The sequence below is a fragment of the Eleutherodactylus coqui genome, chromosome 12 (genome assembly GCF_035609145.1).
Source record: "Eleutherodactylus coqui strain aEleCoq1 chromosome 12, aEleCoq1.hap1, whole genome shotgun sequence".
In the NCBI taxonomy this organism is placed as follows: domain Eukaryota; kingdom Metazoa; phylum Chordata; class Amphibia; order Anura; family Eleutherodactylidae; genus Eleutherodactylus; species Eleutherodactylus coqui.
This window is the reverse complement of record NC_089848.1, coordinates 99163170-99189493: the sequence shown is the minus strand read 5'-3', so window position 1 is coordinate 99189493 and position 26324 is coordinate 99163170. Positions and strand designations below refer to the sequence as shown.

General features: G+C 44.6%; 1 pseudogene; it reads right to left on the bottom strand.

Moving 5' to 3' along the window:
* Positions 1-19990: 19990 nt before the first annotated feature.
* Positions 19991-25641, bottom strand: LOC136586573 (kelch-like protein 10; annotated as a pseudogene).
* Between the last annotated feature and the right edge of the window lie 683 nt (positions 25642-26324).

Below are 26324 nucleotides of genomic sequence, written 5' to 3'. Positions count from 1 at the left end.
ACGTGCTAGATGTATTATGTATGGACACCTACAGCCTCAGAGAAGGGAACAGAGTGTAACAGAGGCTGTGCCAGACTCGCTGATCACCGGCCTGCGCCACAGTCCAGAATATGAATATTGCAGAAAGAAGTGAGGGGCTTAGCAATCCTCAGTGCAGAATAGCAACTATGATATGGAAATTGCAACCGGACCTTGAAGCCGGGTCAGTGTGTGAACTCTGTCTCTGCGGTCCTTGACCATGAGACCCTCTGGTTGTGTGCTTCTCTGCAATGCAATCTTCGGACACAGTAAGAAGCTTTTTGTGATAAAGGCCTGCTATAGTGATTTTTTCTGGGGGTCAATAAGGCCTATTGACTCTGTAATAAGCAAGAGAGACTTTATTTTTACTTTGCAAAGTTGATTACCATTTGTGAGTATGATGTCTGTCCCAACGTCTCCAACTTGCCGGGAAGCCAGTATCTACGATGATGCAACCCTGCAATTGGGCCAACCATGCCCATTATGGTCTAGGTGCAACATCCCGGCCCTTGTAGACAGGACTAGGCAGGAGACTGCTCACTCCTTAACAGTTCAGTTGGTTTGAACATTCGATGCTGCCTGGATATATCGACCTTGGGCCACCAGTGTTCATAGGCCTCCCCAGTTGACAACCTGCCAGAGGCCCCTCTTTCCATCCATGGTCCCCTTTCATTTCTATTGACCACCCCTCTTGTGGTGCCAGCTGTGGTACTGCTGCATTTCTGTGCCTGCTCTTCCCTAGCTTTGTCATATACCCACAGGATCCAGTGTTGGTGCAATGTGCATGTAAAGTCCTTCAGTGTAGACCACGTTTCACTACACCGTACCAAACTGGGGAAGAAGAAGCAAAGGGAAAGGGAATGTGTGGGATCTTGCTGACGTCTAAAGAGGGGCTGTTAACAAAGGAGGAATGGGCACATGTTAAGGAGTGGCTGCTTGACTTGGGAGCACTTGGATGACTCTGAGGATGTCATTAGAAAACTGCTTAGCTACGAGTATATGTGGTAGTAATTCGGCTATCTGTTAAATTAATGACCCTGTACTTTGACCTATTAAGAATACACACATGCAGTGCTATACACATCTAGTAGTAGTATACATTATGAGATTTGCTTCATTACTTCTTTGCCACAACACATACAGTAGCTATTAGGTTCTGCTGTATTGGAGTCTCCAGGATGAAATAGCGCAGCATGCTGCCATGTTTCATGTTGAAAAATTCTGGAGGGCATGACTGAAGTAAGACCGGCCTCATTATAGTCAATGGGGTCCGTCCAATGCAGTTTCGCTCCATCATAAGATTCTGTATTCCTTCTCCCATGATGGAAGAGGAAAATAGAATCCATGACACTGATGTGAACAGAACCTAATCTGGGCGCCTGATTTCCATTCCAGTCTGTATACTGTAAAGCCAAGTGGTGTGCGCATAAAAAAAACTGTACATAGTACATTTTCATATTTTCTTAACTGCAAAAGCAATTAAAGTTACGGGGGTTGTCTGACATACTTTATCCCCCCCAGTTTTGAGACCCCTACTGAAAGCTGTATTTTAACAATATGCTAGCTGTGCCGTCGGAACGCCGTTTCAGTATTCTGGCACCACAGCATCTGACCCATGCCATAAGTGAGTCTTCAGATCCTGCAATGTCCTGTAAATATATCATGTGGATTTCTGATGTAGGAGTCCTGACATTTTTTTGGGACGTCTGGTGTCAAGGCCTCCTATTGGCTGTATCATGTGTAAATAACTATGTGATCGACACCACAGTGGGAGTAGCACAGCGGCGGGAGGTATTTTTGTAATTTTTTAATATGTAATCCCCCACCCCTACTGCTACCAATGTATTTAGCAATCGGGAAATCCCTTTAAATAAGAGCATATGGTGCAATGAGGCAGATTTATTATTGTTAATGTGCCGGTTTTCTGACCGGAATTGCACCAAAAACTGTCCTATATGCTGTCCAAATCTAGAACACATGCTGTTTCCTATAAAAAATGTAATTTCAACAGGAGGAAAAAAAACATGGTGGAACCCAAGGGCCACTTTCACAATTTGCATTTTTGGTCAGCATTTTTCATCACTATTTGGAAGTCAAATCCAAAATGCAGCCTACAGAGAGAGAAAAATATCATGGAAAGATTTGCATCTCTTCCATGTGTAGGTTCCACTCCTAGTTTTGGAGAATACTGCTGTTGCCATGCGGCAGTTGCTGGTCCTCCCAGGGCGGCAGTGTGCAGGGTCCCGCGGTCGGGGCGCGTCCCCCCGGCTTGTTGTCCGGTTGCCGGGGGCGCAGGTGCCTGGCCAACGTGGTGCTGGTGGTGCGCGCACGCTTCTGTGAGTGCAGCTGCCGTGCACGAGCTCCCTTTTGTTGTGTTCTGTTGGGAGTGGGCTGTCCCGCTCTCTCCGCCCCTGGGCGGACGCTTTTGTTTAAAGGTCTGGCAGGGACTTGCAGTCACTGCCAGTTATTGGTTTCCCTCAGTGTGCTAGCTAGTCTGCCTCTGTAGGTCTCCTGCCTCTATCAGCTTGTCTGCTATAGTTGCTACCATCCGCCAGATTTTTCCATCTGCCTTGGTTCTGATTGGTTTGTTCATGTTTGTTTGTTTTTTATCTGCCTATTCTGTCAGTATTCTACCCTTCCATCAGGTACACCAGCGTCCCTTCTCAGTCCCTAGTGAGAGTAGGGACCGCCGCCCAGTTGCCAGCCTGGGGTTAGCCAGGAGTGGAGGCAAGCAGGCAAGGACAGAGGTTGTGGGGTAGATCCAGGGCAACCCAGGCTGGCGTATCAAGGGCAGTATACTGTAACAACTGCAGTGTGAAAGTGGCCTGCATGTTTTGTCTCAAGGATCCTTTTACAGAGAGCAACTTGTAGATGAACACTGATCAACAAGATTAGCACTAGTCTATACAGTTTTATGCTCTCGCTCACGGCCTGAAGGTTGCAGGTTCAATCCCCGTGTGGTTCATGTAACCAGATCAAGGTTGACTCAGCCCTCCATCCTTCCGAGGTGGGCAAAATGAGTACCCAGCTTGCTGGGGGTAAAGATGACTGGGGAAGGCAATGGCAAACCACTCTGCAAAAACAGTCAGCCAAGAAAGCGTCACAATGTGATGTCACCCAAGGAGTAAGTCATGACTCGGTGCTTGCACCAGGGGACGCGGCCTTTGCACGGACTGATTGAGACTCTATGCAGGGTGAACAATTGTTAATGTGATCATTCATCCCATATAAAATCATTAATGGTGGCAGCACGTTCACGCACAGAAGATGTGCAGTCGATGATAACTTTTTTTCAGCTGCGAAAAAGACACAATCAACTGACAAACAGATATTTGTGGAGTGGCACTTGGGAAAGGCTGGAGCCCTCCTCTGCTCCTTGGAGGAGATTGGCAAGTGGACTGGGCTACTGGGGAAAGCTCTGGGAGCGAGAGTTCTAGCTTCTGTAGAGTCACCATCTTCAATATATGTTGGGGCTGACACCAACATGGCCTTGTTGCCTGGCTCAGGCCACATCAGTTCACTAAAGGGTCTTGAGTTCAAATAGGCCCAAGGGGTCACTGTAGCCTAGAGGTGTCATGTATATTCTCAGACTCCACTTGTAATGCTCAAGACTAGAGATGAGCGAGCGTGCTCGTTTAAGGCTGCTGCTTGAGCGAGTAGCAGTCTTATTGAGTAACTGTGTACTCGCCGGAGCAGCATGCGGGGGAAGAGGGGTGGCGAGGGCCAGCGGGGGTGGGAGAATGGGGGGCAACGGGAAGAGACACTCTGCTCCTTCTCCCCCCCACTGCTCCACCCCCCGCCCCGCATGCTGTTCCGGCGAGTACACAGTTACTCGATAAGACTGCTACTCGCTCGAGCAGCAGCCTTAAATGAGCACGCTCGCTCATCTCTACTCAAGACATGTCTTAATAGAGGAAACTCCAGAATCCAACAACAACAGATTCTTGGTAACGGGCCGGCAAAAAACAGGTGTAATACAATACCAGTTTCCCATTCTAATGTAAGTCATAAGTCCAAGTTCAGATATACTATGCGCCAGATCAGTCTGTAACCTGTACATTGGATTTACACAACTCTCCACAATTTTACACAACAGCCTTTGTCAGCATGTTCTGCTCAGCCGGTAACCACGTTCATTTTCATCCAGATTTTCACCAAGATAAGAGGAAGCGATAATAATAATAATCTTTATTTGTATAGCGCCAACTTATTCCGCAACGTTTTCACGGGGGAACACAAATAATACGACAATTACATGTGGTAATCAATTTTTTTTTTTAGGAAACCAACGGGGTGGGGCTGATAGAGGAGGTACAGGGACAGGAGAAGTACACAGTAGGCAAAGCGGAAAATGTGGGGAGCCATAGGGAGGGGCAAGTTGTGGGGGATTAGATCAGGAGATTTGATATGCTTCTTCAAGGAGTTGCGTTTTTAAGGCACTTTGAGGTTCCATGTGTCGGGGATTGTCCAGATGTTTTGGGGTAGTGCATTCCAGAGGACCGGTGCTGCTCTAGAGAGGTCCTGGAGGCAATCATGTGAGGTTCATATTACCTGTAGAGAAAGTCTAACTGCCATTACTGCACAGTTCAGTAATAGACACAAGGCCTAAAGTGCATTTGCTCACACCTGTTAAAGCAGGATACCAACGACATTATCCCTTCTCCCAAAGGACTATTAAAAGATCCCAGTCAATGGGAAGAACTGTTTGGATATTTACTAGAGATGAGCGAGCTTACTCGGAAAAGCACTACTCGCTCGAGTAATGTGCTTCATCCGAGTATCGCTGTGCTCGGGTCTGAAGATTCGGGTGCCGCTGCGGCTGACAGGTGAGTCGCAGCGGGGAGCAGGTGAGAGAGAGGGAGAGAAAGATCTTACCTCCGTTCCTCCCCGCTCTCCCCTGCAGCTCCCCGCTCCGTGTCGGCACCCGAATCTTCAGACCCGAGCACAGCGATACTCGGATAAAGAAAATTACTCGAGCGAGTAGTGCTTTTCCGAGTACGCTCGCTCATCTCTAATATTTACATAAAATTTCCATTCAAGGGAGTTCTGCTAATTTCTGTTACAGTGTGTTGTTTTAAAGGGTTGAGCAGCATCATAACAGATGGTGTCTCTCGACTACATCTCATATAGCTGGCACCTGCAGGTCCCCGCTCTTTCACAGGTCCAATTTCCTACGAAGATACAACCCGAGCCGGTATGGCCTGATCCCGACCATGAAGGCCCGCTGGTGCCATCTGCCAGGTATGTTGGCTGGTGCAGCCTGGTAACCATGAAAGACCTGGGCCTAGTTCTGCCAGCCTTATTCCAGGCGATTGCCACCCACCCCCCCTTCCCGATTCTGGGAATATCCCCCATGTGTTCTCAGTAGCCCCGCTGCAGAATCGGTTCACTGGCTTTAAGGTCCGTCCCATTGGGCAAAATAACTTTGCAAATGGACTTTTCAGAAGGTTCTCCAAACACGTCTCCCTCTCACACCTGCTTTGCTCACTTTCTGGTTTCTAGTCACATTCAGAACCACACGTTTCTCGTTCCCTTCCCCCCTTAAAGTGACCATATTACTTACACGACAAATGCATTCTAAACAGTAAAACAATAGTACAACAGTAGAAACATACCCCCGTTACATTTGCTCGTTTGTCAGCTGATTGGGTGCAACTGTACATGGGCTGACAGTCAGGGAAACAAGCGTTGAAATTATTCCTAATGCCTGATTGTTGGCCCTTGTAAAAGAGCCTTAAAGTGATTGTGTCAAGATGCACAACAGCTTTGAGAATATTGGGTTCGGTAAGATGAGCTGATCACCCCAAGTCCCACTCTCGGTACCCTTGGCGAACAGATGATTTTATGGCGGGCAGCCATGGCCAGCCTGATATCTCCCCAGTGGCCACTTCAATGGTATCACTTCATAGATAGTCACATGAATGGCTACCTTGTAATAACAGAATGGCAGAAGGGGAGCCACCATTACTGAGTGGCTCTCCATTCTGGCAAATAGAGTGGATACTAAGAGAGGAATCCCGCTCTTTGATGTTCATTTGCCCTAATAGGACATATAAACAAGCAAAACCCCTTTAAGATTTTTTTTTCTTTGAGTTGATGGTTTTCAGCTTTAATTGATGTCTACCATTGAAGTTTCTGTTTTGATGCAGTTTTTTAAGGTCAGAGCAAGCATTTTGAAGAAAGTATTGGCCAACACAGGAATTCTTTAATTTTCTAGACTCAATGAAAGATACCTAATTATCTCGGTGTGAATGAGAAAATCAATGCGAGGAATGAACACGCTGCTGACTATTATGTTTGTGAATTGAAATGATTCCAGTCAGTAAATAACTCCTTTCTATTAGGATGACATAAATTGCCACTTAAAACTTCTGTTTTGCAGCTTTGCTTTAATAGTAACATAAAGGATCAGCGATGCTACAAGTGCAATTCAGCATCCCCAAGCGCTTTTAATTGTGTACATATATTAATCTCCAGAGAAGAAAGCTAAAAATGTCTAAATGGCTACAGCTGGGACACGATCGTTTTGGGCATTTTTACCACTCATCATTTTGGAGCTCACAAGTCTTCTATCTTCCATCTGTACAGTTCTTGATGGGTGGAGGTTGGGTCCACTGGCAGGTTCAGATCTAGGGGGCTGTGGCTTACCTCAAAAACTAGGTGGAGAGAGAAGTGGAGGAAACCCACAGTGAAGACTGAGACTAAAGGCCTGGGAAAATACCCTATTCTTAAAGTGGATATGGTAGATAATAGGAGGTGCTGCCACCCAGATTAACCCACCGATGGTGGGAGGATAGAATATGCTAAAAGTAAAATCTGTTGTGTAGGCGCAACTCTTCGGGGGTTCAAATAAAGGTACCAGAACAATTAGATGAATATCCAACTTCTTCTTTTATTTAGAATATTAAAAATTAAAATCCAGCTAATAATTGGTTTTGGGATAAATCCCTTCATCAGTAATGCTGGAATGACTAACAGTACATGGGCAATGGCAAAACATGTATGAATATAACACGAGGGTACAGTGAAGAAAAATATAGAGAAAGGCGTCTGGTGGTGCCACTAATGGTGGTTGTCAGGGAGAGAAAAGGGGGAACCCCGACCTCTGTCAATGATTTGTTATGGATGGACTAATTTGAGCGCACTCGCCGCTACCAATTATCACAGCAGAGCCTTGATTAATCACTCTAGTGGGATTGCAAACTTGTAATCATTAGAATACAGTCTGACTTTTACCCAGCTTTCCTGAGCTTCTGCACGCATGCAAAACGAAAGCTCAAATCACCACCTGATGCGGTCTTACTGCTCTCACACTCTACAATAGCCACACGCTACCACTGGCATCACCAACTTGTATGTCACCGGTAAGTTGGAACCAGGACTATGAATTATGAACACAATTTTCGAAGTTATGGTTCATTTTGAAATGGACAAGACTTGACTAATAAATTGCAGATTTATTTTAAAAAAGACTAGCAGTGCTAAATATCTTTGTGTATACAGAAATATACAGAGAAGGATGTTACAATGGAGATTAGGTTTTACAGGCATAAACAACAGACAGTATTTTAAAATAAAGCAAGGAGAGAATAAAAAAAAATTTCAGATTTGGGATATTCGCCAAGGTTCTGATTCGTGTGAGTCACTGACGTAAATGGAAAAGCATCTCCAAAGTCTCACAATAGCGGTTTGTTCAGTCCTGAGTAAAGCCTCATTTACATGGGATGACTGTCGGGCAAACGATGCTTGATACTCCTTGTGCATGTACTTGCTCCTGTGCTGTTGCACAGGAGTGAGTATCATTGGCTCGCAGCAAGGCGGCAGGAGGTGATTTCTCTCCTCGCTCTCCCCCACCCCTCTCCGTTTACTTAACGCAGTGACCGTTTAGTACTGACAGTCTGCTATTTACACTGAACGATCGTCGTTCATGATTTTATGCAGCCAAAATGATGAACGATAATCTGAACGATGATCGTTCAGTGTAAACAGCAGTCGTTCAGTACTAAACAGCCACTGTGTTAAGCAAATGGAGAGGGGCGGGGGAGAGCAAGGAGAGAAATCCAGGAGGAGAGCCAATGATACTCACTCTTGTGCAATGGCAGGGACGAGTGTCAGGCATTGTTCGCCCAACAGTTGTCCCATGTAAATGGGGCTTTATAAAGGATTCCACAGAACACACCTTCCCCCGCCCTCTCTGATGTCATCCAGGGAAGGGTGGAGTAGGTGCGTAGGTACTTGTGGAAAATCCATAATTCTCCATTTCGGCAATATCTCTGCGAGAGATCCTCCGATCGGGAATATATGCATATTTCCATTCATGATTTTATCCACGTAGTGATACCAAGCATGACCTGAAAATTATACCCAGGTACGTGGATACGCCATTTGTGGGGATTCTGGGGCCCACATCTCAATGTGTGTAAATGCTTTGATTTGGCTGGCCCACCCAATTCCAAAAATATAATTTTCATCGGGCTAGGACCTTTGCACGATCAATAATCCTTATTATGAGATTTCCTTTTGATGTCAATTTTGCAGCCAGGATGTCTTTGAGAAATACCCAAGGTGTCGCTCCTCACTGGCAGGGGGTGATAAGCATCCCCCTGTCACTAGAAAATCTTATTACCATCCTGATCAGAGGCTTCCTGAGGAAGAATGCATATCAGAGATGTGAGGGGAGGGGGTATTAAGAATACTGAGTTGTTCCACCCAACTCTCCCATATTTATGAATAACAAGTTGATATGAAAAGTTGGGTGACACTTTATCAATATCTTTATACCACAGTGGTGTTGGGCAAATTTCTACTCATGGGATTCTCCCCAGGCTGCACCCAGCCTCTTCCATAGTAGGCACCAGGACTTCTCTTGTGGCTCTGGATTCAGGCCACAGCCAACCTTGCACCAATCTATTGTTATGCATAGGGTTGCCATCTTTGTCATCATAAAATATTGGCAAGGTAAAAGGGGGCATGGTTTAGGCTGTGGTTAGGGGTATGGCTTATCACAACATCTGTTTTTACCTCCATTATTTCAGTGGCCCCAAGTAGTAATAGTGCCTCCTCTTAGTGGCCCCTGTAGTAATAGTGCCCACACTCAGTGGTCTCTGTAGTAACAGGGCCCCCTTTAGTTATCCCAGTAATAATAGGACCCCCTTTGTGACTCTAGCAGTATTAGTACCTCCCCCCACCCCCTATCCTTAGTGGCTCGAGTAGTAACAGGATCCCCTCCTAAGTGCCCTCACCACCCCTAAACCTCTGGCCAGGCAACAACCATGTCATCAAGTTCTATAACTCACTCTGAAGCTCTAGTTAGGATGTTGCTGCAGCGCTCAGATAAGACCCTCACTCCTCTCCCCAGTGTCTGCATTCTGCAGTGCAAATGCCAGGGGGAAGAGTGAGGATGTTCTCTGAGAGCTGCAGTCGTATCCTGATAGGAACTTATAGGAGTGAGTTTTAGCGTTTAATGACACGGTTGCTGCCCGGCCGGAAATGCTCATACAAGGTAGTTATTTTTTTACTGGCCACTAATATGGACAGTAAAAAATAAATACCAGCATCGGCCTCTAGAGTAAATTACCAGCCATGGGGGCAACAACAGTGTCTGTTAAATCAACTAGAATACATATTTACATAGTTCACATTCACAGTTATGCAATAAACATGAGCAATTGTAACATATTCCCAATTACACAAAGTTAACATTTTCATCCTCCTTACATCTCCTCATACATCTGATTTCACATGGAGGCTTTTCTTTTGAATTCCATACAAATCCATCAGATTTCATATGCATGGAGGCATAAGGAAACTGGAATCCTCACTAAATCGCCTTATTCAATACTCTGTACATCTCTTGATTGAAGAGATATTTTAAGTAATCTAGTACATATCTGTAAAACCTATAAAATTATTTTGGATGTTTCTAAGAACTTTCTTAATAGACAATCAATTACTTCTTGCTTCTGTGATCCACAGATGATGTCACCGACAACAGGGATATATGACCGCCTGCAGCCAATCACTGCCTCACTTCAGCCATTAGTTGTGATGTTATCAGTACTGCAGTCAGAAGTGAAAACCAGCAGGAAATGGGCATCTGCTGAACAGGTGCAGCGGGGGGAACGGGTGGGTTGAGTATAACTTTTTTATGCTTTTCATCCCTCTAACCTGGTTAAGAAATGCTTTTTCCCCATGGATAACCCCTATAATACCCGGGCTGCTAGTGCTGCATGAATGGGTCATGTAGGAGACCAAGCAATGTGGTTGAAAGTTATAGGGCCAAGAACCATAAAGACAAGCTGCTGGAGTCTAACAACACGAGCTGAACACAAGATGACAGAACTTGACTTCACCCATAGCAGTTGCATTTTCCTGATACTAATGGTATCTCCCAAGTACTCAGATACCCCAAGGCCTTACAGTAGGCCTGAAGTATGTAACAACCAGACAGTCTAATGGACAATAATATGAAGCACATATCAACACTAGGAGATAACAAAAATCCAAGAATAGGGACTCATCATTAGATGAGGGTGCAAAGACTTAGACAAAGTAAAACCAAATTTGAGCAAAGCTTAAAGGGGTTGTCCCGCGCCGAAACGGTTTTTTTTTTTTTTCAACCCCCCCCCCGTTCGGCGCGAGACAACCCCGATGCAGGGACCTAAAGAAAAATCCGCACAGCGCTTACCTGAATCCCCGCGCTCCGGTGACTCCTTACTTACCGGCTGAAGATGGCCGCCGGCATCTTCTCCCTCCGTGGACCGCAGGGCTTCTGTGCGGTCCATTGCCGATTCCAGCCTCCTGATTGGCTGGAATAGGCACGTGACGGGGCGGAGCTACACGGAGCCCCATTGAGAACAGAAGAAGACCCGGACTGCGCAAGCGCGGCTAATTTGGCCATTAGACGGCGAAAATTAGTCGGCTCCATGGGAACGAGGACGCTAGCAACGGAGCAGGTAAGTGAAAAACTTCTTATAACTTCTGTATGGCTCATAATTAATGCACAATGTACATTACAAAGTGCATTAATATGGCCATACAGAAGTGTATAGACCCACTTGCTGCCGCGGGACAACCCCTTTAACTGAGAGGCAAGGCAAGACAAACACAAATAGGAAAATAAGCAAACCACAAACTAAAAGGCTAAGAATCAAGGCCTGGACTAGGAACATGCACAGGAACAAAACTGCACTTACAAGGAACCTCCCCCACGCTTCACTACTGCCTGCAGATACTCATTATTGTACCACTCTCCACCACGCTTCACTGCTGGCTGCAGACACTCATTATTGTACTGCTCTCCACTATGCTTTACTGCTGCCTGCAAACACTCATTATTGCACCACTCTCCACCATGCTTCACTGCTGGCTGCAGACACTCATTATTGTACTCCTCTCGCCCATGCTTAAAGGGGTTGTCTCGCGAAAGCAAGTGGGGTTCAGCACTTCTGTATGGCCATATTAATGCACTTTGTAATATACATCGTGCATTAAATATGAGCCATACAGAAGTTATTCACTTACCTTCCCTGCGCTGGCGTCCCCGTCTCCATGGCTCCGTCTAACTTCAGCGTCTAATCGCCCGATTAGACGCGCTTGCGCAGAAGGGTCTTCTGCCTTCGGCTCGGCTCGGCAGCAGCGGCGTTCTGGCTCCGCCCCCTTCTACGCGTCATCGAGTAGCTCTGCCTCATGACGTGTGCCAATTCCAGCCTCCTGATTGGCTGGAATCGGCACACGTGACGGGGCAGAGCTACCCCATATTAATGCATAAGTGCATTAATATGGCCATACAGAAGTGCTGAACCCCACTTGCTTTCGCGAGACAACCCCTTTGACTGCTGCCTGCAGACACTCATTATCGTATCGCTCTTCGCCATGCTTCAGTGTTGCCTGCAGACACTCATTATTGTACTGCTTTCCACCATGCTTCACTGCTGCCTGCAGACACTCATTATTGTACTGCTCTCCACCATGCTTCACTGCTGCTTGCAAAAACTCATTATTGTACCACTCTCCACCATGCTTCACTGCTGCCTGCAGACACTCATTATTGTGCCACTCTCCATCCCCTTCGGTAAAAAACTGCCTTCTGTTACAGTAAAATATTTAACATTTTGACTCACTCGACAGTACCTGCTGCCATTTTTCCACATCCCAGTTCCTATGTTTAGGTGAGTCACATGGCTTTGTTTCTATATCAAAAATGGCTTTTTGGCCACAATTCTTCAATGAAGACTACTTCTGGCCAGACTGCTCCGAATTGTAGATAGATGTACCTAGGTCCCACTAGTTTCTGCCACTTCTGAGCTGATGGCTATGCTGGACATTTTCTAATTTAAATAGGAAGTAAGCATGGTGCGTCTTTCATCTGCTGCACTGTTCCCTTGGCTGATTACTGCATCAACATCCACAACATTGCCTGTTTCTTTGTGCCTCTTCAAAATAACTTAAACAGCAAATCTTGAAACCTCAGTGTGCTTTGAAATAATTGCCTTGGAGAGACGTTGCTAATGCAGTATAACTACCCTGAGTCTTGTTGCTGTGCTCAGTCTTGCCATGGTGTATGACCTGTGACATGAAACTGTCTTCCACAACCTCACCTTTTTGTAGCAGAGTTTGGCTGATCCTAACACAGTTTCAAGCCTCCTACACAGCTGTTTTTTACAGCTAATGACTGTATTTCAAACTACATATGAAAATGCTGATCATTATCACCTGTTTGATATAATTGGGTAATCATACACCTGACTATAATCCTACAAAATCCCTCACTTCTTGCAAGTCTACCTAGAAGAACTGATGCTGTTTTGAAGGCAACAATTGGTCACAGCAAATATTGATGTGATTTAGATTTGCATTTTATCTGACAAAAACTATTAACACTTCTATTTTTGAAAGCATTTTCTTACTTTGCAGCATCTTGTGTATGTGTGTTTGTGTATGAATACTATATACAGGGGTGGACAAAAATATGGAAACACCTATGAAATGCATCATTTTAATCATTAGCACTGAGCTGCCCTTTTGACTCCTGCTTGGCTGAGAGCTTTCCTGCCAAATTTGTATTTACTTCACCTCTTGCCCTGCTCTGGGTGCTTTTGGTAGCCAGCTGCTAAAAGCAGCTGAGTGGCTCAAACTCCTGACCAATGGAACATTGTTGCTTGGGCAGATATTCACTTCCGCCCGACAGCATCTGTGCCATATTACCTCCACTTAAAATTGGTCTCTACATGTCTTATTGAAATATGATTTATAATTCCATGTAGCTTAAGGCATGCATTTCATACGGCGTTTCCATATTTTTGTCCACCCCCTGTATATAATATAGTAAAACTTTGTTGGACTTATCTCTTTGTACTGAGGTCTTTACATTTCCCTTCGCTGTGTATGTGCTCAGAATAAGCATGGCCAATCACTACAAAAGTTAATAACATTGAAGTCATTCACTTCTTTATACACGTTCCCCGTGTCCTGTGAAAACATTACTGTTCTCTAATGATCTTCTTCACTTCCAATTTATCAGCAGTAAAGTTGAGGCTGAAATGAAAGTAGAATGCTATAAAACAAGGATGCAATATTCAGAAGAGAATAGAAATGTAGCACACCGTGTAAAATGTAACAGGAGAATTATTTATTGAGGGCACTGAACATGAAATACAATAGAGACTGAGCCCAAAACTCGCTCCAGGGACAAATAGAGACATTTTCATATAAAATGTAATAGGAATGAATTTGGAGAGGTCATGTCTTGTGGTAATTAGCATAAAATATAATAGAAGTAGTGAAAAGAAACATAAGAGCTGTTGGTCTACCTGGTTTATTATCGCACTGCAAAGAAATCGACTTTGAAGAAAAGTCCTGAATTGGCATTTTGCATGCATCGCATTATTATTGGAAGGTCTTACATTTCATGAAGAAAGAATTTGATTTTCTACGTACATTTTACACAAAATTATATGTTGATATGAAGCAGTTTAGGCTAAATACAAAGGCTCTTGCCAATCTCGAAGGAATATCCACTTACACTGAAGAAGGTGGTGAGACTAATAGGGTCTTCTGACCCGTAAGAACTATTTTACTGGTATACAATAGTAAAATTGTCACATGGCAGTCTTGGATCCTCTGTGCCACTGACTTGATTTTGAGCTACTTCCAATGGCAGCACCCTTGGTTTTTACTCTTTAACACCTCCCAGTGGGGTCTGGTCCTCACCGCAGGGGTTCCTGTGCCCTAGAGTAGTCTTGGTGCAGTGGCAGCATGGACAGGTCAGAGCCACCATAGTGTAGCACTGGAGTAACAGGCAGAGATCAATAGTACAGATCGTGGTCAGGGCAGGTAGACATCATGTGTAAACAGGGCAGAGGGTTAGGGCAGGCGGCAGTCAGGCCACAAACTTGGGACCTGTGAGTGCCACAAAAGGGTTACCTAATTACTGTGGGGGGTGCACAAAAGGGGGCATTATCATTTTGTGTGGGACCTGCTACTGTGTGGGGGCATCGAAGGTAGTGACACAATGGGGAAAGGGTGTAGAAATGAGTTGTGCCCATCCCAACCAGTCTGCGTAATTACCCCTGTCTTTGGACATATTTTAAGGGAGTCATTTTCTTTTTCTGCGCAAGTCGGCAATGGGGCCTGGAATTTATTCAGTTGTGCCCTGCAATCCAATGGGCGTTCCTTCTATTATAGGCCTAACCATGTGTCCTACAAGTAGATTAAGGCCACAGTGGGTATATTTTTGAACACGGGACAAACAGTGGGATACATTTTGGGGTGAAAATCTTGATTCATATATTTGTTGTACAAAACAAAACTGCTTTTAAAATGACACAATTGCTGAAAACATGAAAATTGCAATTTTTTCCTTCCGCTTTGCTTAAATTCATTCAAAAACTGTGAGATTAAAATACGCAGTACACCCCTAGATGAATTCGATCAGAGGTCTATTTTTCAAAATGGGGTCATTTGTGGGGCTCTCCATCACTTTGGCTGCTCAAGGGCTCTACAAGTGGGCAATGGGCACTAAAACACCTTCAAGCGAAATGGCTGTTCTGAAAGCCACCGGCTGCTTCTCTCATTTTGGGTCCTGTTGTGTATACAGACAAAAGATTAGGGCCACAATGGGCATGTCTCTGAACACGGGACAAACAGGGGGATCCATTTTGGGGTGAAAGCCTTCATTCATATTTGTGCTGTACAAAAAAAATTTTTTTAAATGACATAATTGCCAAAAAAATGAAAATTGTAATTTTTTTCCTTCTGCTTTGCTTCATTCAAAAACTGTGAGTTCAAAATACGCAGTACACCCTCAGATGAATTCATTAAGCGGTCTAGTTTTTTAAATGGGGTAATTTGTGGGGGTTCTTTATCGTTTTGGCTGCTCAAGGGCTCTACAAGGGTGCAATGGGGCTTAAAACACCTTCCATTAAAATCTTGTCTCTGAAAGCCGCTGTCTACTTCTTTCGTTTTGGGCCCCGTTGTGCATACAGACATAAGATTAGGGCCACAACGGTATGTTTCTCAACACAGGACAAACAGAGGTATCGATTTTGGGGTGTAAATCCTCATTTTCATGTGCACTATAGAAACAAAAATGCCTTTAAAATGACATATTTGCAAAAATATGAAATGTTATTTTTTCTCCTCTAAATTGCATTAACTCCTGAAAAAACAAACAAACATGGGGTCAAAATACTCCTGACCCCTGTGAGGTACTGAGGAGCATAGTGGTGGACGGTCGCTACGTCGCCCCCTAGGTTCCGGTACTATGCATAAGGGGACTGGAGGAAGGTCATGTCTCGCTCTCAGAGACGTAAGAAACCAGAAGCGTAATGTGGTCTCCAGCAAGCAGTTGTTGGAGATCTGTTCTTTAAAAATATCCGGGCCTGTTTTTTTTTTGAATGGATGGCAGGTTGGTAGTAGGGCTGTCCATTCCACCTCCTCCACTCCAGGGTATGGGCGAGCTCAATCAGCCCAGGTGCTGAGGCTGAGCCAGTTCTAGTGTGCACATAAATAGCAGGTGCACGGACACCGGGAAGCTAAGATGGCTGCTGGACCCTGGCAGCCTGTGTGACCGGCTGGAGATAGAAGCCCTGCTGTGCGCTGCACCTGCTAAGTGCGATCTGATCAGCCTGGGACAGCCTGATAGCTGGATTTTGGACTATTATTTGTTTGCCTGAAGCTAAGGCTGGACTTTTATGTTGCTGTTATAAAAAAATAAACGCAGGTCATGCCTGCTTTTGGACTGCATCCGCTGGTGTTCCGTCTCTAAATATCGCAAAACCCGCACGCTACCGAGCTATTCCTCCACACCCCACTCAGTTAATATATTAAGGGGTGTAGTTTTTAAATTGGGTCATTTGTGGAGGTATCTATCATACTGATACCTATGAGCCTTTGCATTCTTGATTTGGTGTAGGAAAACAAAGTGTACCTCAAAATGTTGATAATCAATGTTACATTTGTGCCTCTCCTAAATGGTTAAAAAAAATTAAGTTTTTCAAATGTGCATCCAGAATAAAGTAAACAGATGGAAATATATAACTTTTCAAAATTTGTGCAGAATGTTTGCACATATTTAAGATATTGCAATTGAAAATGTGAAAAAAAATGACAATTTTTTTCAAATTTTTCCAATTTTTGCACTTTTAATAAATATACGCAAATTCTATCAGTCTATTTTTACCACATAAATGAAGTACAACATGTGGCTGAAAAACAATGTCAGAATCACTTATATGCAAAACCTTTACAGAGTTATTCTATGTTAAAGTGACACATCAGATTTCCAAAATTTGGCTTGGTCTTTAAGGTGCAAAACGGCTTGGTTACTAAGGGGTTAATATCTACGGACAATCAGCCAGGAGTTGTCCATACAACTACTGGAATTGCTCTGCCTACGTCTTCCACCTAACATCATCTCATATGTTGACAGCAATGTCTTGAAATGATAAAAAGTAAAATAGCTGAGATTGAGGCTCTGGCTCATTCATCAAGTACTGAAGGAGGGAAATAGAATTTGGAAAGAATGAGAAGAACATTGTGGAGACAATTCAGATAACTGGAGATTTTACAAAAAGGACTTTTTGAGAAGTGCGAGGTGTCGTGACAACCTGGAATAATGAAGCCTTTTGGCTATATTTAGCAAAACGAGGTATTAAACCTTCTTAGTCTCTAAGGACATTTCCTATTGACAACTAGTTACAATGAGCTTTGAGTCCTATTCCCCAAGGTGTGGGCAGCTCTTAATGATGAATAGTCCAAGCTCTTGGCAGCTGCAAGAAAAGAATTGCAATACGAAAATCTGACATAAAGTCTCACCTGGGTAAAGGAGATATTTCACAAAATGCTAAATACATCAAAATGTAACAAATACCTTAAAGGGGTATTCCAAGTTAATTTTTTTCATGTAGTTTTGGGCCCCCATTCAGAAAACTCTATAAGATCAATATACTCACCGTGGCACTAGTGCATGGCTTTGGCACTCCTGTGCCGTGACATCTGACAGATGACTTCACCACATCTTCTGGCCTGGTGACATCCCGAAACCTGTAACGTGGGCTTCCCATGTAGGACCCCCAGCTGGTTTATGGGATGTCACTAATGAAGTCCCTGTTGGGCCTCCTAGTGGCTGCAGCTGTCACGCTTGTAAACAACCCACTTGACCATGGCAGAGCAAGTAAACATGGTACTGAATGAAAGGGATGGCGGAGGGGAAGCAGAGCAGCATCAGGGAAGTGAGTATTGATTTTTTTTTTCTATTAATGTGACTTATTTTCCCCCTGTGACTAATGGTCTGTAACTTGAAAAAACCCTTAAAGCTATGAACACCTTCAAATAGATTTAATTGGTCATTAGTCAACTAAATGTAAAATTAAACAACTTTCTAAATTGTCTTCATTAAAAACATCCTACCATTTTGTTGTAGAGTCTGTGTAACGCATTTGCATAGCTGGCTGTCCTGATGCATCTGATGTAGTTTCAGCAGCACACTACTCCTGGCTGTTTCTGCTTTCCCGCTCTCTTCTCTCAGTAGATATAAATATAGATAGTGCTCCGAACAATGGAAAAAATGTTTAAACTATATTATATGAGTTTAGGATGGACTCAGTTGTTTAATTTTCAATAGTGTCTCACCTACATTTTTTGCTACCAGTTAAAGGGGTTGTCCAGGGTTAGAAAAACATGTCTGCTTTCTTTCAAATACAGCGCCACCCTTGTCCTTAGGGTTTTGTATGATATTGCAACTCAGCTTCATTAAAGTGAATGGGAGCTGAGTTGCAATACCAAACACAGCCTACAGACAAGGTGGGGCTGTGTTTGGAAGGAAGCAGCCATATTTTTCTAACCCTGAACAACCCCTTTAAGGCCAGATACTGGAACTATTTCCATTTTTCTAATCAGTTTTTAATTTTATGATTATAAATTTTTTAGATTCTATTGTCTGTACATGACTATGGGGGCGGCCATCTTGCCTAAACTGCAGTTAGGCCTTATGCACACGGGCTACAAAATCGCGTGATTTTGTAGCGCTACAAAAACGCATGTATGTGAAGCCCATGGTTTCCAATGGGTTCTTTCTAGAGATGAGCGAGCATACTCGCTAAGGGCAATTACTCGATTGAACATTTCCCTTAGCGAGTACCTGCCCGCTCAGAAGAAAAGATTCAGCTGCCGGCGGGCAGAGAGCAGCGGGGGAGAGCTGGGAGGAACGGAGGAGAGATCTCTCTCTCCCTCTCTTCCCCCCGCTCCTCCCTGCTCACTGCCGCAACTCACCTCTCACCCGCGCCGGCAGCCGAACCTTTTCTTTCGAGCGGGGAGATACTCGCTAAGGACAATGCTCGATCGAGCAATTGACCTTAGCGAGTATGCTCGCTCATCTCTAGTTCTTTCACACGAAAGATGTTTTGTAGCCTGAAATAACCCATTGGTAACAATGGCTTCACATACATGCGTTTTTGTAGCCCGTGTGAATAAGACCCTAACAGCACTTATAGATATTCTTGACAGCATTCTCATGGGACATTCACAATGGTCAGGAGCTGACTCACTGACTTTTATGAGAGAGTGTAGTGAACATGCTCCATGACAAGTGTAGAGAGGGGGAGGAGGTGAGCTGTGACATCACCTATTTTGAATGGTGGATCCTGTATTATTTATATATAGGTGCCATCTTTCATTGCAATCCTGCCTGTAATGGCAAAGATATGATGTCCTAGACTATCCGGTGCCAGGATCTTACTACTAGCCTTGTAGGGTTTACTTGTACAGCAGTGTGGAGAGTATACTGAGAATGGCATGAGCAAGAAAAAACATCCAGTGAAAGGAGATCCTGTGGATGCAAACAATTCATCACCAAAGGGGTCAGTGGAGGATGTCAGGAATTGTTTTGACCAACATGTGCTGCGCAGTCAAGCAAATTGTAGCCAAATAATATACTGGAGCTCCAACTAAAATGTTTCAATGCACAGCTCAATATTCCTTAGCACCAATGGAGTTCAACAGCGGATGACTAGTAAGAGAAACAGAAAGACGAGCCTCCAGTAGACAAAAGAGCGCAAAAATTGTATCACTGAGCAGCAGAGAAACATCTGCTTGTCAGATGAATCCAGATTTCTGTTGCACTGTGCTGATGGGAGGTCAGAATTTGGCACAAGCAGCATGAATCGATGACCCCTTCCTGTCAGCTGGTCAGAACATGTCAGCACCTCCATCTAATCTGCAGCAACTACAAGAAGCTTCCTGTCCGCAGGGGCCGATAGTTCAGCAAAATGATTTCATCACCTAGTGGGAACTACTTCATGATGAATTGCTGCGGTTCTCAAGGACAAAGGAGGCCCAACGCTATTGGATGGGCGTCTATAATAAAGTGGCCATTCAGTGCTGTAGACAATTGAGATTTTGTTTTGTAATGGTTTTATTGTAACAAGAATAAAAGTCAAGTCTCGCAATCCGTCTTTTTCAGTGATGAGATTTACTATTTCTGACTTTCTCTACTGTCACTGATCTGCTTCAAAATGGCTTTAAACGCAATTTCCTTCAGTTTAGTGTTTAGTTCATCTTTCTCCATAAGCCCTTTAAGGTCTTCGGCCGACAGCTCAGAGAACTCATCCGAGGTCTTCATGATATTCTCTAAGTTGGCAGTACATACATGTAGGCCTCCCGGTGGAGCGTGGGGCAGTAATAATACTCTGTGAACCTAAAGATACCAATACAATTCTGAGGACACAGTTGGCTTCTAAGGAAATCTGAGCAAAGTTGTACAAGGCCCAGGATGTTCAAGTAGTCAGCAGCAATGAAGAGAGTCTCTACATTGTCAGTATTAATAGGGACCGTCCAGGTGTAGGCGTACTCTAGAATCATCCTCATTATGTCCGGAGAGACGCCGGGGATCTCATACACTTTCTTGTTACTTTTGTTCCAGCTGCTTATGAACAATGCTCTGGAAGAAGAAAATGGGGCTCATTAAAAGGATTTTCTGGGCTATATAGACGAGATGGAAGGGGGTTCTTTACTGTAAGAGTAGTGAGACAATGGAACATTCTGCCTGAGGATGTGGTGATGACATATTTTATGAGTTCAAGAGAAGCCTGGTCATCTTTCTTGAGCGATACAATAATAAATGTTATAGTCACTGATTACTCAGAAGGGTCGGTGATCGAGGAGTTATTCTGATTACCAGATTTGGAGTCGGGAAGGAATTCTTTTCCCCTTAAATGAGGAAAATAGGCTTCTATCTCATTGCCTTCCCCTGGATCAATTTTAGGGGGGAGTGAGTAATAGGCTGCACTGGATGGACATGTGTCTTTTTTTCAGCCTAACAAACTATGTTACTATGATGATCTATCCTCAGGATAAGTCATCAGTTATCGGCTGCGTTCCACCGCTTGCAACCCCGACCAACCATCTATTCAGGCGCCTGCTGACACCAGCAAAACACACAGGGCAAAGAGCGGAAGTAGATAGATCCAACCCCTGTGTAGTGGCTGATGCCGGTAATTATAGGCATAGCTCTCATTAACATCCATGTCAGCTGCACCTTCAATTACCACGTCAGCCAAAACAAGGGGTAGGGAGTAGAAATGAGCGAGCATACTCAGTAAGGCGGTTTACTCGAGCGAGCATCACCTTTTTCGAGTAACTGCTGGCTCGTCCCTGAAGATTCGGGGGGCCACGGGGGTGCGCGGGGGGTTGTGGAGGGGATCGGGAGGGAGAGAGAGATCTCTCTCCCTCTCCCTCTCGCTCCCCCCGCGGTCCCCCCGAATCTTCAGGGACGAGCCAGCAGTTACTCGAAAAAGGGGATGCTCTCTTGAGTAAATCGCCTTACCGAGTATGCTCGCTCATCTCTAGTTGGGAGCAATCTGCTTCCGCTCCATCAGGGCCCCCAGTAGCGGACCCCAGTCAATTAATAATTATTGATAACATCCTTTTTTTTCTTTTTGGGTAGGGGGGAGTTATTTTTACAACATTCCCAGAGCAGTAAATTGACCCTCTGTATTGTCAAGTTCAATACTAGAGATGACCGAACGTACTCGGTTTGGGTGTTTTTGCACTCGAGCACCGCTTTTTCTGAGTAACTGACTACTCGGACGAAAAGATTCGGGGGGCGCCGGGGGCGGCGTGGTGGCGCAGTGGGTAGCAGTGGGGAACAGGGGGGAGCTCTCTCTCTCCCCCCCCCCCACTCCCCTCTGCAACCCCCCGCTCACCCCCGGCGCCCCCCCAAATCTTTTCGTCCGAGTAGTCAGTTACTCGGAAAAAGCGATGCTCGAGTGCAAAAACACCCGAACCGAGTACGCTCGCTCATCTCTAATCAATACCCTAAGACTAGTTTTACATGACCGAGTGCGATATCGGGCCGTGCACATGCGATATCGCAGCAGATGCAAGGTGTGTTTGTGTCAAAAATGCCTCACATCACTTCTGTACATTTGCGATCCTCCGGCGTGGTTTTCAATGGGAAACCTCGTATCTCATTCCCGTACACACCGCACGCCGTGCAATGTGTTTTCCAGCCCCATTGAAGATAGTGGACAAGGCGTTCCAAGGAAACGCCCAAAGATAGGACATGCCAAGATTCTTTCCCCGCACCGCAATGCGGGAAGAATTCACTAATGTATGTGATCTCATTCAAAAGAATTGGGTTCATACTCGTGCGAGATTTGTTGGTCTTGTAACACACACATCTCATGCCATTTTCTTGGCTGTGTGAAAGTGGCCTAAATCCCGTGTCACACGCATGTATTTGCGCATGTTTTTCAAGCTAATTTCATTCACGCAAGAAAATACGCAGCATGCTCTGTTTTCCTGTACATTTGCGCACAAAAACAGCACATATTGAACTAATTAACTTAATTGCCCTTTTCAATGAATGGGAGCGTCGTTGATTGTTTTTTTGTGCGTGCAAAAAGTACACTAAAACGCAACACCGATTGGGCAGATGCACGTGTAAATGTGCTTAAGTCCATGTGACACGGGCCTAGGGGGTCACTCACACGGACGCATGTCGCCCACATATTACCTGGGTGTTCTTAATGCGTGTAATACGTGGTACAAAAAGCCCATTGATTTCTATTGGGCTGCTCATGCCTGCAGTTTTTGTCATGCGTGTATTATGTGTGAGTGAGCCCTTACACCGAGAGCAAATGATATACTTCTTTGTTGTACTACCTAAAATAAATGAAATGCCTTTAAACAATTTTCTTTTTCTCTCTTTCCTTTTTACTCTTGATGGGGCAGTGTGAGGACTTAGTGAGATTTACTTTCTATCTGCACCATTTTTGGGTGCACAACGGCCAATGCTGAGTGAACTTTTGAAAAGTTTGGCCGGTTTGTTGAACTTTAGCAAAAAGTTCAGTTTGGTCCAAATTAATTCGTAGTCAACTCCGTTACATGATTGGACTACGTTATATTATACCACAAATATACCGGAAATGTACAAAACCCTGTAAAACGGACATCAAAGTGATATCCATACCACTAATGACAGTGAATGGTTGTATTCGTTTCTGTTTATGGTCTCCGTCACAATGCTGTTTACGGCACCTGACCTGAGATTTTTCACTTTTTATTTTGTTTTTTTTCATCCCTGTCTACCAAGAGCCAGAACTACTTATTTATCCAGTGACAAAGCCGCATGAACACTGGTGTAACTATAGAGGATGCAGGGGATGCGGTTGCACCCGGGCCCTGGAGCCTTAGGGGGCCCATAAGGCCTCTCTTCTCCATATAGGGAGCCTAGTACTATGAATGAAGCATTATAGTTGGAGGCCCTGTTACAGGTTTTGTAATAGGGCTCAGGAGCTTCAAGTTATGCCTCTGTGTTAAGGGGTTAAAACAAGTTGGGCGGCCCCAACATAAACCTTTTCACCCAGGCCCATGAGCCTTTAACTATGCCCCTGCGTATGAAGGCTTGTTTTTTTGCAGGACCAGAGTTTTTTAAAGCTACCATTTACTGTTCCATTATAACAATCTCACCCCTCCCCCTCCCCCCTCCAGTCTGCAATTCTGGCATTCCATTTTTTACAGCCTTCTATGTGTGGGACAAATTTTGTGACATTATAATTGTTTGGCCATTTACATATACGGCAATACCAAATGTGTGGGTTTTTAACATTTCTAGATTTTTCGAAGAAACAAATGGAAAAAAAGGATGTTTCAAACTTTCAAACTAATATTTCTTATTACTGTTGAAAAAACTTTATCATACTGTTTTTAACACTTTTCTTTAGTACCACAGAGGCCTTGAACTTACAACCATTTGATTGCTTGTACCGTATACTGCAGTACTTCAGTATTGCAATAAATACTTAAAGGGGTTGATGGCCACGCAGGGCGGAATTTTTTTTTTATAATAATGCTTTCTTTTCCCTAACCACTGTAAAATACAGCATACATGGGTGCAAAACGCCATGGATATTACCTGTTCTGTCTTTTTCTTACTTTGTAAACTGACATTGTAAGCAGATTTCAAAGATGGCGCCATTGTGCTGCAATCCCACAATGCCCCCCCTCTGTGTGTGCGCTCCCGATGACCACTGGATGCAGTGAGGTCAAAAGCAGTCTTACCTGGCCCCGCCCAAACCACGCCCTGCTCCTACCCAGGCCCCACCCTCTCTAATTTCACTAATGTTCTCCTGCTCCACTGAATGGGACATTCTCCTGCTCCCGCCCTTTCTAGTTTCACTGTGACTGTCTGCTGAGCTGTGTATCTAAACTGCTCAGGTTTGATACTGTCTGCTGAGATGCTGTATCGATACGGCATCTCTGCAGACAGTATCACACTTAGGGCGAGCACCCACTGGCGTTTGCGTTTTCGCCGCATTTCCCGCGATTTTTCCGCGCGTTTTTCGCGGCGTTTTCGCGGCTTTTTCATGGGTGCATTAGGAGAAAAATAAGGACACATATGCAACTGACAGTTCCTATGTTAAAAACTCAAACGCAACGCAAAAAAAACGCCAGTGGACAGGAACACATGTTATCTCTATGCCTGTGCAGGAAAAACGCAAAACGCAAAACGCAGGTAAAAAAACGCCAGTGGGTGCTCGCCCTCAAGAGGCATAAATACACTACCCCTTCCCCTCCCACTCAGTTTAGATACACGACCCCACACTCCCCACACTCGGATTAGAGACACTACCCCCACACTTGGATTAGATACAGCACCACCCAGGATCTGCTTAGATACCGTGTCTCAGCAGATATATCACACATGATCGGCTTAGATACGTCTGCTGAGATGCTGTTTCTAAGCCGCTCATGTGTGATATTTCTGCTGCATTGGGGGGTTTTGACGTGTTTTTTCGTGCACACAAACGCCCCCCCCCCACAGCATGCTGTATTTTAGTCTGCATTGCCAGCCAAAATAGCCATTAATGTCAATGGGCTCACGCATGCTATAATGCATGCATATTCACTATGTATTTACTAGAGATGAGCGAGCGTACTCGGATAAGCGGTACTCGCTCGAGTAATTGGCTTTATCCGAGTACCGCTGTGCTCGGGGCTAAAGATTCGGCTGCCGGCACGGAGCGGGGAGCTGCAGGGGAGAGCGGGGAGGAACGGAGGTAAGATCTTTCTCTCCCCCTCTCCCGCCCGCTCTCCCCTGCTCCCGGCTACGACTCACCTGTCAGCCGCAGCGGCACCCGAATCTTCAGGGACGAGCACAGCGATACTCGGATAAAGCCAATTACTCGAGCGAGTACCGCTTATCCGAGTACGCTCGCTCATCTCTAGTATTTACACATCGAATCAATTGATCCTTCTTGCGGGTCTTTTTGTATGTAAAAAATACACAAAAAAACCCGCAATAAGCGGGGAATCCGCGCAGTTTCGGTCCATGAAAACACTGCATATTTCACAGGCTGAAGCTGAATACCCCCGTGAGAATGAGCCCTTAGATGAGTATATCAATACCATGATCAGCACTGACCTAAAGTACGGACTGCAGCCGCGCAGGATGCTCCTATGAGCCTTGAACTCCACACCGCCGGCTTTGATCGTGACGTCACACAGCTCGCCCGCCAACCTCAGCTCAGTAAAAATAGCGTGCACCGTTACGCTCATCTTACGTTCCATGTTGTAGTAGGGGAAGCTTTCCTCAATGTCCATTTTATATAAGTAGTGTCCCATCACGGATCCTCTCCTCTCCGGGCCTTTCACCTAATGGAAGTGAAATGTGACTTTTTTTTCATGGCATCACAGATCATCGGGGTCCCGACTAAACGCTAGCGGCTTATTCCACAATGGTACTTATAGATAATGTCCAACCTTAAAGGAGTTGTACTAGGATAGATTTTATCCACTGACAAAGCCATGTGGGGGCTTGTTTTTTTTTCCGGACAAGTGTTTTTTAATGTTCTACATTATTAAGATTCTTTGGACCCCATGATGCAATTCTGGCATTCCATTTTTTTACAGCCTTCTCTGTGTAGGATAAAGTTTGTGATATTTTAATAGTTTGGACATTTACGTATATGGCAATATCAAATATGTGAGTTTTTAACATTTTTTTTTAGATTTTTCAGGGAAACAAATGAAAAGCGATGTTTCAAACTTTTAATATTTTAAATTTTTTATTACTGTTGAAAAAACTTTACTAAACTGTATTGAACATTTTTTTAGTACCACAGAGGATTGAACTTACAACCATTTGGTTGCTTGTACTATGGTATATACTGCAGCACTTCAGTATTGCAACATATACTTAATTTGAACGTTACCTATGAAGCCCTTCCACATCTTTGGCATTTTTGCATGGTAGCCCTGGGATCCTCAAGTAGGATGCGGGCTGCCATGCTAGCCCGTTGACAACT